This window comes from Diospyros lotus, chromosome 6 (assembly GCF_014633365.1).
Source record: "Diospyros lotus cultivar Yz01 chromosome 6, ASM1463336v1, whole genome shotgun sequence".
Taxonomy (NCBI): domain Eukaryota; kingdom Viridiplantae; phylum Streptophyta; class Magnoliopsida; order Ericales; family Ebenaceae; genus Diospyros; species Diospyros lotus.
Window position 1 is genome coordinate 33,979,978 of NC_068343.1, and position 9,736 is coordinate 33,989,713.

Genomic DNA, 9,736 nt, shown 5'->3' on the forward strand with positions numbered 1-9,736 from the left:
CAACGCTCATTATAGTGGATATCTTCAGCTATGCTCAAATTATAGGCAACAAAATAAGACTCAACTTATTTTTACTGACCTTAATGACCCCATATTCACCAATATAAATTCACCTTAATGAATCCACCTTCATTTTAATCCATCTGTACCAAAATTGCACACATTTTAACCTACTATGGTGAAAATCTAATATTCTAATCCAACAATGGAATATCATACTTCAAGATCACCATTACAAAGATCAAATAACCCCAAATAATGCCCAATGATCGATAAATAAATTCCAATAGAAAAAAAACTAGAATATTAAATCTAGGAAGCAAATCTATGTAAACAAATAGATCTAGATTTGTCAAATCTAGAGTGGGCCAATGGGATCAGGTTGGATCTGAACAAAATTTGGGCAAGATCTGGGTTGGCTAAAACAACCAACAATGGCAAAAGAAAAAAAAAGGTCCAATTGTCAAAGGCAAGGCGAGGCATCCATCGACAAGCAAAAGGGGAGGCTGACAATTGTCGATACTAGACGAAGGCCACGGAATAAGGAAACCTGAATGACTAGAGATAGTGGCGGTGGTGATGTCACTGGAAGAAAAGGAGCCGTCAATCGACAGCGATGGCATGACTTAATAGGAAGTAGAGGCGGCCGATATAGAGGCAACCGTTGGTGGTCTATCGAAGAGCAAAAAAGGCCATCTACGGGAAGATGAATGGTCAATGGTGGCATTTGACGGTGATAGTTAAGTTTTGGAGAAAAACATAGCCAACTATTGTGACAGGAAATACTGCGAACAATGAATGGCTAATTGTAACACTCGAGATTTTTTTGAGGACTTAAGTGTAATTTCTCAAAATTGAGAGTAACCAAATCAACTGTAGGGAATGCCCTAGAGTTTAGATATTTAAGAAAAAATGTATGTCATTGACAAGCATCTCGAGAAAAAATTTATGACATTGAAAGAAATTAAACCAGAGAAAATTTTCAGTACATATATGATTCGGTTTGAAAAAATCGAATGGTCGTAAAGGACTTCCAAAAGATCAATGAAAAGTTAAGGAGACTTTGATTTTGTAAGTGGAACAACTTTGAAGTGGTTTCATATGGAAATTTTTGGAAGATAGAGCCTAAGTATGATTTTTGGGCCTAAGTGTAATTTTTTATTCTACTTGAAAAAGGGTAGAAAATGATATTTTTTCAAATTTGTTGGGTCAGTTGAGAAGCATGAAACTTAGGGGTTCAAGTTGTAAAATATCAAAATCTAAGGACTTGAAATGAAGGTCCAAATCCAAAATGAAGTTTCAGATGGGCAAAAGTACAATTTAGCAAAGTTGCAGTGTGAACACTATAACCAAAAATTGGTCATCACACTGTGCATGCTGCCATCAATTGGCCGACCACCATAAACCCTTAGAAATAGGCCTCGAGCCATTAAAGACTTGTCAGGGATGCTTGGCGACCAAGGATCGGTCGTTGATTGGCCGAGAGAGGTCGGGTTTTTGCTATAAATAAGAGGCTGAGGGTTTTTAAGATTTATTTATCAAATTGCTTACATTTTGAAGTGTTTTAGAGGGATTGGATGGAGGATTTTTGTTCTCATGGTAGCAAGGATCATTTCTAGAGGAGACTTTGATCACAATTAATTAATTCTATTACCTAATTATTATAATCCAATTATTTTCAATCCGAGAGCTGATTGTGAAATCTACTTGTACCATTGTATTTTTGGTTTTGCATAAGTTAAAGTTATGTGGGACAATGTCCCACATCTAATGTGGTTGCCTGGGATAATGCCCAGACCATCTTGGGTAATTCTAGGACTATGTCTCGGATAATCCCAAGACAACTCAGGATGTTAGCCTAGTCGGATGTCTTGAGAGTACATCCAAAGAGATGTTTTACCCATTATGGCGCAACATCCTTGAATATGAGATGGACAAAATGCTAGAATTAATTAGGTAACTGACCTTATTTATCCAAATGCTAGACTTGTGATTAATTTTTTTTTTATTATGTTTATGTCAATTGTTTAGAAATAGATATCTAAATTTGCACACCATACATTCCCTTTTTTTCTTTTTCCTTTTTTGAACTTTATTTGATATTAAAACATGAAAATCATAAAATCAATTTTGAAATCATAGTCCAAATTGACTAAAAGGGGTAACTCAGTATAAAGTTTAAATTATAGTTAAAATTCACACTAAATGTGTGTTTGATTGCATTACTTAAAATTTAATTCTAGGTAATATTTGCCTAGAAAACAAAAATTACCCCACCCCCTTGAAAAATGAATTGTATGAAAAAAAGTTTTAAATACTTATACCATACACATTTTTCCATAGAAAAGTTAAGAGTGTTTGATTGCTTCCATAAAAAATATTATAATAATTACACATTTTCTATGATAAATATGTATAATCAAACACACTCTAACTGAAAACTCTCAACTAAAATCTGCTATTCTTTTAACAGTCTCATTCAATCCATCTATGCAAGTCATTGTGAATAAATTTGTAAGAAGTTAGTTGCAGCAAACCCAAAATCTTTTTACTCTTTAAAGGAAATTATAAATAAAAAATATTATTTTTCTTGATATTTTGGTAAAATATTCTTTGAGAAGAGAGTGGGAAAAATGTTTTAGGGGAATCATCAACCTGTCAATGTTATTTCAACTTTATAGAAAATGTTCTACTTTTCTAGTTTATTCAACAAATGTTTGGATTAAAAGATGCCACAGTTTGCAACTTTCCATCCTTATCTCACCTTTACCAATGTTGGGATTTATTTATTTATTTTTAAATTTTAGGACAATATATTTACCTCATGAGGTTCAACCTTATCTATTTCTTTTCCAAGTAACCATATCCTCTTTTCTAATCTATGTTTCTGTATACTAAAAATAGTTATTATAAACAAAAAAAAATTGTTGTGATCGGTGCATTTTAAAGAAGAAAAACTACACATCAAGGAGTAGAATCCTCAAAAAATTAATTAAAGTGGTGTCTTGAACCCAATCATGATTTGAATCGAAACTCAATCTCAATTCATCTCATAAATATAGAAGGATTGTTCGAGACTTGTCAAGAAAATATACGAGAATACTTTAGTTAAAGCCAAAATGGTTGAAAGCTAAGAAAAAAAAATGAAAATGAATGAATAAATAGGGAGAGATGATATTTTTAATATTCATTTTATTGGGGTTTATTGCCTTTTATGCTTCAACTTCTTATGTTTTTCCACAGCTAATTAAGCAAATCACACATGATTTCTCCTAATCTACCAAAACCTTTAGCTTCCAAGGAATTCTTTTTAATTGAGATCTCTTCTTATGACGCTTTGTGTTTGGTCCTATGCCCTCCACCACATCACCCAGGCTTCACAAGAAAGTGGTTTGAATTTTCATCACAATTAATCAAATGGTTTGTTAGCTTTAAAGTCGGTAATACCCTCTTCAAATTGCTTAAAACTAGCTTCAAAATTACATAAGTACAAGATAAATTCAGAAAAGATAGAAAAACTTATGGAACTAAAATGCTTGGTCAGTTTAGCTGTGGACCTTGGAGCATCCATTCTTGTCCATAGAATAGAATATGTTACGGATAGAAAGAGAGACCTAGTCTTTTTTCAAGAGCGAGACCTTAGATTCTCATGTATTAAAATTGGTAGAAAATATTCTAACACAAAACACATGCTGAATTATATATATATATATATTAATGGATCGGATTTGGACCTTCCAATCATAAATATTTACTACAAAATAAAATTTCATATATCTAATTTGTATAATTTCATATTTTTTAAAATATTTTATTCTTATTCATTAATAATAAGTATGTGTATACATTCTGTATATTTGTCAAAATATTTGTATGTACTAATAATGCAAATAACTAGTCACTATTATACTACTTTTGAAGAAAACATACCAAGTGGCAAGAAACCCTTGAACTTTGGAATCCTGAATTGATGTTCTACAAAAAGGAATGGTGAGATTGCCCTAGGATTGGTCAAGAAAGTCACCTTGATGCCTAAATCATATATTAAGCAATAGCAATAATTGACCAAGAAAGCTTAGCATCATGATTGAGAATGCTTGATATGAAGAAGAGATCATGTTCTATTTATAGCAGGTTAGAGATAATTCTTCACTTATGATTAGGTCTCTTTGTTAGATATTGTTAAGCTTGCAAGCATGTTTTGATGGTGAATGCATTATGTAAAACTATATTGATTCAAGCTTTATGATTTATCTTCTCATAAAGCTCTCATGTCTTGTTGATAGTATGAATTCTAATGCTTTGTTGTGATAAGGTTGCCATGTTAAAGGAATGCTCAAGGAACCTCACTAGGTTTATCTTCGAACATGGTTTATCTATTTCTTTTAGGACTTTAAGGGATATCTTATTATCTATAATGCATGAGTGTCATGTGGACTTCATGATACTTAGAGCGATTTTGGGGTTGGATAATATCTTAAATGCTCAAATTATGTGGAAGCATTACTCAAAATCTTAGAGCAATGCATTTCATATTCATAATTGATGTTTATGTATCAAACATCAAAGTTCTTGAGTAAATGTTTATTATACTTAGGCTGTGATCCTTAGTTTTTGATTCATAGAACTTAAATTGCATATTTGATATCTAGTATCAAACTCTTAAGGTTCTCAATGTTTTGAATTTAATGAAATAACATTTGAAGAACTTAACATTTGGATGTTTGTTTCTTAGAAAGCAAAATCATTCAAGTGTTTGATAAATTTAGAAATTGTCAAGCTATTAAGATTCTATCTCATCAGGCTATCAATCGAGTGATAATTGAGCTTTAAATCAATTCACTCGAATAAGAGTTAAATGTATTAGAGTATTATGTGCAGTATCCTATATCGATAATAGAATACTTCAAAGTTTAAATAATAGACTTCATATATGCTCTGTCATAGTCAAATGACAAGTGAGTTACTTGACTTATGTGTATTTCAAGTGAGTTTATTTGAGAAGATAAATATAGATCAATAACTTATTTGGATAGTTGTATTTTAGTGAAATATGTTGTGTTTTATGTTAAGTAGAATGATCTTGCTTTGATCAAGAAAGGAATGATTTCAATTGAGTAACAAGCGTTGTACTCAACTTATTATTCTTTGACAATTCGTAAAATTTCGTGTTATTAAAGTATACCTTTTGTTTGCTGTAATAGAGCTTCCTAAGTATTTAAATGAATGTGATTGGAAATATAGTTTTAACCATATTTCACAACAGCACTTGAGTAATCATATGTTAGTATTTGAATAGATAAGTGCTTGAGGCTAGACTTGTGTATCTTGATAGATATTGAAGGGGTCAATTGAGTATATGCATGTTGTTGTCAATCATCCTTCTGTCATTTTTCATTCAAATGATTATCATTGTATTTGAGTTGATCATTTAACACTCGAACGAACTATCTATTCAAACAAATGAGAGGAGTGAGTTGAATCATCAAGCCTCTTTGCTAGTAGATCAATCGATTGACAATTTCTTTCAAAAAATAGAAAAAGAATTTATAGAATTCTACAAAAGCTCATATTGTTGCCTGGATACTATAATAAATTTAGTGACTAGAAACATAGTCATCAAACTATCTAAATCTACAAAAATAAGAAAAATTAGATAAAAAAAAGTTAAATATGATGAAAGAAATTGTATTGAAATTAGCATCAGAGATGCTGTACCCTTTTAGGAATGAGTGCCTACTTATTTATAAAAAATATAGAGTGATCTAAAGTAAAAGAGTTTTAAAAAAAATATAAACAAGATGACAAAGAGTCTTAATTAGCATGTTGAAATGTTACTTTGATAAGCTCAATTTCTCTTCATGCTAATACCAATTTTAATTGGTCTTAGTTGTCTCAAGGTATTTATAAATTTATCATATCTCACTATATTAGGTCCAAATGTTGACAAGAAACTAAACATTTTGATTGAGTGATTGCATCCATGCGATAGATATAACTACTGAATTAGCATCTTATCACGTACAAAACACATAATAGATAACTTTATTCATACTCAGATATGGTAGTATGAAATCTGACTTGGACATACAACTCAAGTCCACCCAACCTCTCCCTACTGTTTTCCACTTTCAAGTAGGTACAAAGCCAATTAACATATGGACAGATCACATACATATATATTAGATGCAAACATACAGCTAAATATATAATCGGCAAAACCGATCCTGTTGTAGTGATGGTTATCATAATAACCAAGACTAGGTTCTAGGGGAATACTTCATAGAGAGAATGTAATTGATGAGGGGTTTGAGCTCAGCCTCACTGATCTTTCCATCTCCATCCCTATCCACATGACAAAAGACGTGCTAGGCTCTATATGTTGGGCACATCGCGTCGAGTTCTTTGAAGACCTGACTAATCTCGTCCCAGTCCAGCAGGTTGTCATTGTTCTTGTCATTTCTCTTCAAAATGGCCCTCACATCGGTTTCAATGAAGGGTCGACAAGTGTTAATGGGGGGGCTTGCACGCCACCAGAGGCATACTCTATCTATGAAAAATGGATCAAGATAAAGATTAATACGTCCACTGTATGCGGGAAAGGTGAAGGAGAAGTACTATAACCTTAGACTTGGAGGCAATACCAACTTCAATTTATATGCAATTCTTGGCTCGTTTTGGTCAGATTATTCCAAGCTATCTTGATGTTTGAAAGCAACCCAAGATTTCATCTTGATGATAATGTAGAGCCGACCACTCTCTTCTGTCTCAAACCAAGTACCTGCAAAACGAAGTTAAGGACTTGTTTCCCATGATCACTCCGACGCTTAAGTTAGTTCACCGGGTTATCAATGCTTAATGTATGCAATTGAAGACTCAAGGAAGAAAGGAATCCCTTTAACCATCTTAGTTTCCTCTTTTATCCTCTTGTCAAGAAAAGAATTCCCTTTTCAAACCTCCGGGATCCGTATCCCATCCTTTGCAGAGCCATGATCTTGATGGTATGGATATGGCAATAATTTTTCGAGGGGTTCAGGATAATCCCCACCTCCAAGATCTTCAGAACGATGATTGAGGTCGAGGAATCCATGGAATCTTTGTTGAGCAAAAGACTAGTCGGTTTGTTGAGGTGTATCTGCCACGTATCCCTCCCGGACTTAGGCTGAATGGTAACCTTGGATTGGCTCCCTGGCGAACACATGTCTTTGCTATTACTAGCTGTATTCCCGGGGTATTAGAATAATTTTGAAGCCGAAAGTATTTTTCCTCATCACACCACATCTTTTATGCTTTCAGAATCCTTATCTCATAGCGAAAGATTGACTAAGAAGTTCCAGTTTAATTAGAAAAAAATTCATTTTCTAACAAACTTTGATAGCTATTATTGCATCATTAATTGGTCTTTCTCTTCTCTATACTTCTCTCCCTAGATGTTAGTATATTTATGACTCTGATAATTCATATATTACATATATTAATTGAAAAGGGAAAAAAAAAAAGTGTGGCCAAGAACATTTTAGCCCCACTATTACTTTGGTTAGATTCTGATCATAATTCATATATATTACATATATTTGTTATTTAGTTAGAAACTATGGCCAACATTTTGCCAACTTGTTGGATGCCTTTTCTTTTAGTTGATATCATTTTGCCATTTGAAATGATTCTTCACTTCAAAGCTCATATCCTCTCATTATGCAACTTTTAGAGTAATGATTTTTAAAAATCAAATAAAATAGAATAAAATGCAATTGCATATATAAATATAATAAAAATAAATTACACTAACTACACCTAACTAAAGTAAGGCAGAATTTGTAACATCCCAGAATTTTGGAATGTTACAAAATTCTGTGAGTGAAACCCTACCGTAAGTAGAATCTTTTAATTTGAACACATACATGCCTTATCCATTTTCTGTTTTCATTGCAATGTATGTGTGTGTTCATACTTTTTCGTTTCTTCATTTTTGTTTAGATATTCATGGATTGTGATACTGTCGAAGATTTAGCTGTGTTGTTTTCACATATTCTTAACAATATTATATATATCCTTCTATGTTGACATGGCCCATTCTCCACTTAATTTCTTTTCCAATTATGTAGTTGTAGTTTCCAAATCATCTTAAATTGCGCCAATAAATTTTCTTTGCCTTTCCTACAAAAAGATGTTCAATATATAAAAATCTATACAAGCACATATTTTAATTAAGTAGGCGTAATAGCACAAGAAAAATTAGATAAAAATGTGTAACAATACAGACGAAAATTATTTATTTATTTATTTTTATTTTTAAAACATAATTGATTAAACTTTGCCACTAATATTTTATACATGAAAGATCATCATAAATAAACACTTTGAGACATAAAACATGCTAAATAGAACAAACGTTAAGAGAATAAAAATATAAAACTATTAGTTTATCACCGGGTTTTCTAAGTGACATATTCTCGATATATTCCTGTTATATTTTTGACATATTTTGCAGAATCTTAAAATATTTTTAGTATATTTGATTCAAGGAATGTCTCAAAAGAGTCCGTTGGCTACAAGAGAGGCTCCCGAGAATAAAGAATCTTTGTGACCATGTGGTCACATATAATTGAGAGGCCACTCAGTCATGACCGAGCAGTAGTGGAAGATTAATTGGCATTATATAATGCAAGGCGAATTTGGAAGATTCAATAGACAGCAAGTGAAGTTGGTGGATTAAATTGAATTGTATAATACAAGTGCACTTGGTGAATTAATTAAGGGAAATGGAGTTGGCAAGTGCACTTGGTGACTTATATAGTGGAGTCAGTGAACTGCTTGTATGATGATATCAACACTTGCATTACACATGGATTATTAAATCAATTGTTGTTGACCGAGTGGTGGCCTCTCGGTCAAATTAATGGACCTGGATGCTTGCGGCTTGTTTGCTGTTCCGCCGCCAATTCAATCTCCAATTGTTTATTAATTCTCATGCATGCTTGCTTCAATTGTGGCCTTCATGTGCATGGTTGGCCGTACTATTAATTTAATCTCCCACACTTTGTGTACTCATTCCAGGCATGAATTTATTAATTTTTCTTGTATTATTGATTTTGGCTTATTTATGCATATATTTAACCCAAATACTTATTTATAAATTTGACTCGCATTCGTCACTTGGTTCACGAAAAACATTGAGGAAATGCATGAAAAAGAGAATGAAGAAAAAGGTGGTTGTTAGGAAAGGGTGATTTCTAGTGGCTCACGATGGTTCGACAATTGCTTAGTGGAAACGAAAAAGGAATAACAAAAAGACGGGGAGACAAAGAGATGACACTGAAAGATATAAGTATTTAATATAAAAGAAATACTTATATCTTTTTGAGAAGTTGATAAGAGTGATGTCTATATATATATATATATATATAGAGAGAGAGAGAGAGAGAGAGAGAGAGAGAGTAGAAGGAATCTATTCCTTCATTGCTTTTCTTGCACGAGTACCAGAGAACTTAGGAAAGAGATTTGATTTGATCTAATACAGATTTGAGGCAGGGGAGACTTTTCATTTAATTTAATTTTATCTCTTTATGCCCTCACTGTTGATTTGGGTTATGATTAATTTGGCAATGAATTAATTTTCTTAAATTAAGGCAATGTTATGATTAAAACTACAATATGAAATTTTTATGGTTTTACGTGATTAAATGATTTGGCTTATATTGGGTTGTGTGGTATTAATTATAATGTTTGTGAATAT

General features: G+C 32.3%; 1 long non-coding RNA gene across 1 annotated transcript; it reads left to right on the plus strand.

Annotated features, from left to right (window-relative positions):
- Positions 1-4,034: 4,034 nt before the first annotated feature.
- On the plus strand, positions 4,035-8,862 carry LOC127804989 (uncharacterized). Its single transcript, XR_008023787.1, has 2 exons — positions 4,035-4,134; positions 8,526-8,862. It is a non-coding gene; the product is annotated as an uncharacterized LOC127804989 (long non-coding RNA).
- Positions 8,863-9,736: the final 874 nt, after the last annotated feature.